Here is a 7,597-nt window from a genome sequence, read left to right on the forward strand (position 1 = left end):
GACTAGATTGATTGGAAATCTGAAGGCTTTTTGTTCTTTTCTTCTTCACCGTCTCATTCTTCCTATGAAAGGTTTATTTAATAAAAAAAAAAACAGCTTCACAACGCACATGTTTGCATTCCCTTTCAGACCTTGCGATCAATGGGGCAGATGGTGTAAAGATCATCTGTTTATGTGGCCCACGGATAACGAGGGTGTCATGTGGCCAGCGAAATGACCAAACGCCTTTACTTTTCCCCAACTAATGTTAGGTACCCTTTAGAGAGCTAAAGATCCCGAAATAAAATATCCCAGAATTCCCCAGGATTCGAAGCCCGGACCTTCAGCTCGGAAGCCAAGCGCTTAACCACTCAGCCACCGCACATATGGGATGGATCTAAAATAGGCTAGACATTTTTATTTTCCTTTATTTCTTATGGCTATATGTGTTCATTAAAGCTAACAATAATTTTTTTTTAATGTCTAAAGAAACATTTTTGAGCTCTTATTTCAAGCTTTTCTTTTTGTTTATTTGTTTCAGGATTCTATTTCTCTCTTTTACGCACAGGAAAATGTTGTTTTTTTAAATAAACATTAATGCATTTCTTTAACCAATTAACACGATCTTGCGCAGGAATACATAGAAACATTGATGCACATTGTTTTACACACACTCGCAGAGGAACACATATTCGCAATGAGACAATACCATAAACATACTTTGATATATTTTTTTTTATCTACAAGAATTGGAACTTTACCTCCCCCCCCCCCCTCTGATTTAAAGTCAATTCATGTGCTGAACGTCTGTTTTGTGCTTTGCTATGAAACCATTTTAAATATCGACACCATGTGACATAGTGTGGATAAACAACGCGAAACGATGTAAAAATTGACTCTAGAAGCGAACGAACGTTTAGTCAGGAAGTGCACGTGACTTGCTTGCATCCTTGAATGCTGGGAAATGTTTCCATATTTGCTCAACAACACCCTCCTGTATACGAATATGTGATAGGCTGATGTAATGGGGCCTTCCCTGGTTGCATTAAGAGGATTAAGGGTCACTTTGTTAACCTGGAGGGTATGGGGTGAGGGTCGACATGGCAGTTTTGTCATGACACATAATAAAGCTTAATGATGTCCGTGAAGTGGAGTCTCTTTTATACTCTGGACCAAGTTTTTAACTATTGAGTCTTAAGTCTTGTTCCCGGTGGTTTAAAGGAGCTCTTTTGTTAGTTAAGGCACTAAAAGCCAAAGGACTTTGTTAATATGAAACACATCACCTTGACAAAAGGGTCAGATTTATTTAACCAAAGGAAACGTTGATTTATCTCCCTTAATGTCCCAAGCTGGACATTCAGCCTGGCATACTGGGATGGTGTTTCCCTGAGAGTTGGCAAGCAGTCGTGTGTTACACTAATAGAAAATAACGGCTCACTGTATCCGACTGTCTCAGGGGTGAAAACAGTGAGCTCGATTCCTCTCACCAGCTCCACGAGATCAATAGGCTAATGAGAAGTGAGTGAGAAACTCATTAGCTGTCAGATCAGTGTTTGGGAATCAAGTGAACAGTCAGAGAAGAACACCCCCCTCACATCAGTCATGACAGTATTCCGAAATAGTGTATACTTGTATATTGTGTAGGTATGCTATTGAGAGTGTCATTTAGATCTCTACATGACTTGAAATCGTTCCTGACCTCGAGGAGCGAAATTGGACATTTAGGTTGAATGTCTTAAATTTCAAACACACACAAAAAAATATTGTTCTCAAAATACTACACAAAATTGTTTTGCTTAATGCCGCTGCTTATCATCTTATAAATTACAGACGTTTCTTAAAAAATTATTACGTTCTACGTCATAGACCTGATTTATTGACCTGAAAAAGAACCTGATTTATAGACCTGATTTATAAACCTAATCTATAAAAATTCATCTATAGACCCTAGTTACAATCCAGATTTCAAAGTTTCTTTATAGACCTTTTTTAACAGACCTGTTTTGAAAACCTAAATGACAGACCTTGTTTATGTACATAAATTATTATCTTGTCTTTAAAAGCTTGACGTAAAGTTGGAAAATAGTATCGCTCCCAATGATCTTGTCTGGGGTTTAGAAATGGAGGCAAGCTCCACATAGAGCAAAAGTTTTGGTGTACCAGAAAACGGAATAACTTTTTGGAACTTTTTTTTTTTTTTTTTTAAGCACTGAAGAATCAATGTCTATGTTCTTTGGCCTGAGTTACAAAGTAATTATTTATTTTTTTTAGTTGTCTATCTGTGATCTTGCAATGTGGACGCCTTGACATTGCTTATTTGTCTTTTTAAAAATCTTTTCCAATCTTTCTATCTTCCATTTCTTACGTTTTTTCCCCTTTAGGCTCCATTATATCGCCTAGACATTTCCCAATATCTTTTTCTCTTCTTTGCCTCTCTGTGTGTATTTTATTGTATCGAGAACGTAGAAGTAATCTTACAAATCAAAGCGTAAACCAAGGGCAGATTACTGTCTTGAACATTTAGTATAATGGCTCCCAATAGCCAATTCACACGACTGACCAAATAGATGTAGACCTATTAGACTGACAAAGTAGATGTATTAGACTGACAAAGTAGATGTATTAGACTGACAAAGTAGATGTGTTAGACTGACAAAGTAGATGTATTAGACTGACAAAGTAGATGTATTAGACTGACAAAGTAGATGTATTAGACTGACAAAGTAGATGTATTAGACTGACAAAGTAGATTATTAGACTGACAAAGTAGATGTATTAGACTGACCAAATAGATGTAGACCTATTAGACTGACAAGGTAGATGTATTAGACTGACAAAGTAGATGTATTAGACTGACCAAATAGATGTAGACCTATTAGACTGACAAGGTAGATGTATTAGACTGACAAAGTAGATGTATTAGACTGACCAAATAGATGTAGACCTATTAGACTGACAAGGTAGATGTATTAGACTGACAAAGTAGATGTATTAGACTGACAAAGTAGATGTGTTAGACTGACAAAGTAGATGTATTAGACTGACAAAGTAGATGTATTAGACTGACAAAGTAGATGTATTAGACTGACCAAATAGATGTAGACCTATTAGACTGACAAGGTAGATGTATTAGACTGACAATGTGTACACTCATTGATTTTTCTCGGCATCGGGGGCAAATATTCATTGCTGTCATACTCTTGTAGAATTAATCTCTCTGACAATGTAACTGTCATTATTGAATATTTGATTACACTTTATGGTGGAAATAGCGAACGGCTCTCCTCTCGGCTCAGCGCAGATGCCAAGGCGCCTATGCCTTGCTTAGAACTTTATACCTACATCTCAAGCAGCAAGGACTCTTCTTCAATAATTCTGGGAGTGAAGACAAGAAACTTGGGAATGAAGACAAGAGACTTGGGAGTGAGGACAAAAATCTTGAGAGTGAGGACAAGGAAAGAAACTTGAGAGTGAGGAAAGAAACTTGGCAGAGTGAACAAAAAATCGATGCTACTCGTTTCATAATGCTTTTATTGCCTGCGTAATGAGGACTAGTTTGTTGAGGGTACTAAAGAAAATTAGGTAGCTGTTGAATATTCATGATTACCAGAGGCTGTCATAACAGAACTATACGACGGTATTTGTGTAACCTCTGTCGCTACTGACACAGATCTGGTTGTACTGAACCAGGGAATCTGGACCGGTGTGTGTATGTGTGTGTGTGTATGTGAGAGAGAGCGCACCCAAGACAAGACTGTACTATCACAATCTATTTTGTTGTCATTCTCATTCGGTATTTTAAGGCTTCTAGTGGAGTAGCCATGGGAGTAGCCAACCTTTTCTTTAGTTCACAGAGTGGGGGAAGGGGAGTTAACGTTGGAGGTTTTACTTGGTTTTTGTTTGTTTGTTTGTTACATTGTTCAAAGTGAAATTGAGAACCTTTCCTGTTCTCTCCCTCTTCCTCTTAATCTCACTTCTGTCCTGCTCTCTCTCCTTATCTCTCTTCTCTCCCACTATCTCTCTTCATCTCTCTTATCTTCTTCTCTCTCTCTTTATTTCTCTTCTCTCCCACTATATCTCTTCATCTCTCTTATCTTCTTCTCTCTCTCTTCATCTCTCTTATCTTCTTCTCTCTCTCTTTTCATCTCTCTTATCTCCCACTATCTCTCTTTATCTCTCTTCTCTTCTGTCCCACTATCTCTCTTCATCTCTCTTCTCTTCTTCTCTCTCTCTTCATCTCTCTTCTCTCCCACTATCTCTTCATCTCTCTCTCTCTCTTCATCTCTCTTCTCTGCCACTATCTCTCTTCATCTCTCTTCTCTTCTCTCTCTCTTTTCATCTCTCTTATCTCCCACTATCTCTCTTTTCATCTCTCTTATCTTCTCTTCTCTCTCTTTTCATCTCTCTTATCTCCCACTATCTCTCTTCTCTCTCTTTCCATCTGTCTTCTCTCCCACTATCTCTCTTCATGTCTCTTCTCTTCATCTCTCTCTCTCTCTCTTCATCTCTCTTCTCTCCCACTATCCCTCTATATCTCTCTTCATCTCTCTTCTCTTTATCTCTCTTCTCTCCCACTATCTCTCTTCATCTCTCTTCTCTTCTTCTCTCTCTCTTCATCTCTCTTCTCTCCCACTATCTCTCTTCATCTCTCTCTTCATCTCTCTTCTCTTTATCTCTCTTCTCTCCCACTATCTCTCTTCATCTCTCTTCTCTTCTTCTCTCTCTCTTCATCTCTCTTCTCTCCCACTATCTCTTCATCTCTCTCTCTCTCTTCATCTCTCTTCTCTGCCACTATCTCTCTTCATCTCTCTTCTCTTCTCTCTCTCTTTTCATCTCTCTTCTCTCCCACTATCTCTCTACATCTCTCTCTTCATCTCTCTTCTCTTTATCTCTCTTCTGTCCCACTATCTCTCTTTATCTCTCTTCTCTTCTGTCCCACTATCTCTCTTCATCTCTCTTCTCTTCTTCTCTCTCTTTTCATCTCTCTTGTCTCCCACAATCTCTCTTCATCTCTCTCTCTCTCTCTTCATCTCTCTTCTGTCCCACTATCTCTCTTCTCTTCTTCTCTCTCTTTTCATCTCTCTTGTCTCCCACTATCTCTCTTCATCTCTCTCTCTTCATCTCTCTTCTCTCCCACTATCTCTCTTCATCTCTCTTCTTCTCTCTCTCTTTTCATCTCTCTTCTCTCCCACTATCTCTTATCATCTCTCTTCTCTCCCACTATCTCTCTCCTCGACCTACTTGCAGCGGTTATTAACGTCTGGAAACTATGGCGATCAAACCAAAAATAACGTCGTTTCAAATTGTTCTCTGCCTCTAAGCAACATCCAATAAAAACTCGTGAATGAAAACTAGACATTGAACTATGTAACTGTACCCAGCAGCTGTCACAAAGCGAGCACATACCGAGTGTCGCAGGATTGAGGCGATTGAGAGAGCGGCTCTAAGCTGGGGAAACCCACACTAAATAATGAATACCTCAGGTATGGTGCCTATATATACATTTATAGCTTTCTGGACGTGTGAATAGTAATCAATAGTTTTTCAAGATCCTCTCTACCTGAGTCCATGTACTTCTATGTTCTTTTTATCTGAGCTGCTTTTTGTTTCTGTTCTCATTTGTACATAGGCGTTGAACTTTTTGTTTCTGTTCTCATTTGTACCTAGGCGCTGAACTTTTTGTTTCTGTTCTCATTTGTACCTAGGCGCTGAACTTTTTGTTTCTGTTCTCATTTGTACCTAGGCGCAGAACTTTTTGTTTCTGTTCTCATTTGTACCTAGGCGCTGAACTTTTTGTTTCTGTTCTCATTTGTACCTAGGCGCTGAACTTTTTGTTTCTGTTCTCATTTGTACCTAGGCGCTGAACTTTTTGTTTGATAGACTGGTGGGAATGTCCCGGTTGGTTTAGTGTCAGCATGTCTTGTTGTGGGTTGTACGTTTTTAGCTGATGGTAACAACAGCTTAGTAGGCCTATGCTTTGAAATGTAAATAGACAAAAAGGAAAACAGGGCGCAGTGGTGTCGGGGGGCGGTTTTTTGTTTACTCCTCTAATTGCTACCTTCAACCCAGTAGATCTTGGTTCAAACACCAATCACATTAAAACCAAGCTGTTCTAAAGTTCGTTGCCTCGTTCTGAGTTGTTGAGTTTTCCATCTTTTTAAACACAAATGGCGTTACTCTGCTGTTGACAGTTAGCATGTCTATAGTCAAGGACCAAGAGAAATGGGGCATTACTTGAGAACAAATGCAGAAACAACTTTTAAGTTTTCTGCATTACGATCAAATGAGTTATCTTTCTTGACAAAGCCTCTTGCATGCATTAGGTCGAGACGATCGTTATAGTAAACCTGTACAAGACATGTGACGTGGCAATGAGTGGTAAGTCGAGACCAATAGATTGTTGCAGTGGCGTAGCTAAGGAAGGGCTCCTAAAGAGGTCAAGCCCCCCCCTCTGGCCCCCCCAAACGATAGAAAATTCCTAGCTACGCCCCTGGCTCGTTGCAATGTTAGAGGTCAGCTGTCAGGCCTACTTTTACGAATGATCTCAATTAGATCTATTTAACAAAACTATTGGTAGGTAAGTCATTGGCTCGCATGCCTACATTTGAGAAGCACATAAACACCCTTCGCTTTTAGTGTTCCATAAACACCCTTCCTTTTCAGTGTTCCATAAACACCCTTCGCTTTTAGTGTTCCATAAACACCCTTCCCTTTCAGTGTTCCATAAACACCTTTCGCTTTTAGTGTTCCATAAACACCCTTCACTTTTAGTGTTCCATAAACACAGTTCCCTTTTAGTGTTCCATAAACACCCTTCCCTTTTAGTGTTCCATAAACTTCCCTTTTAGTGTTCCATAAACACAATTCCCTTTTAGTGTTCCATAAACACCCTTCCCTTTCAGTGTTCCATAAACACTCTTCGCTTTTAGTGTTCCATAAACACCCTTCCCTTTCAGTGTTCCATAAACACCCTTCGCTTTTAGTGTTCCATAAACACCCTTCCCTTTTAGTGTTCCATAAACACAGTTCCCTTTTAGTGTTCCATAAACACCCTTCCCTTTTAGTGTTCCATAAACTTCCCTTTTAGTGTTCCATAAACACAGTTCCCTTTCAGTGTTCCATAAACACAATTCCCTTTTAGTGTTCTATAAACACCCTTCCCTTTCAGTGTTCCATAAACACCCTTCCCTTTCAGTGTTCCATAAACACCCTTCGCTTTTAGTGTTCCATAAACACAGTTCCCTTTTAGTGTTCCATAAACTTCCCTTTTAGTGTTCCATAAACACAGTTCCCTTTTAGTTCCCTTTTAGTGTTCCATAAACACAATTCCCTTATAGTGTTCCATAAACACCCTTCCCTTTTAGTGTTCCATAAACACAGTTCCCTTTTAGTGTTCCATAAACACCCTTCCCTTTTAGTGTTCCATAGACTTCCCTTTATGTGTTAGATTTTACATTACATTTGATTCGTTCTATTTATTTTTTCTGTGGGATTTGTAAACATCTTTAATAAAAGCACCTACTTAGTGGTCCCACAATTAGTGTTCCCATATAAGTATTTTGTTTCCCTACAATTAAGTGTTCCTATATAAGTATTTTGTTTCCCTCCAATTAAGTGT

This window comes from Biomphalaria glabrata, chromosome 5 (assembly GCF_947242115.1).
Source record: "Biomphalaria glabrata chromosome 5, xgBioGlab47.1, whole genome shotgun sequence".
Lineage (NCBI taxonomy): Eukaryota > Metazoa > Mollusca > Gastropoda > Planorbidae > Biomphalaria > Biomphalaria glabrata.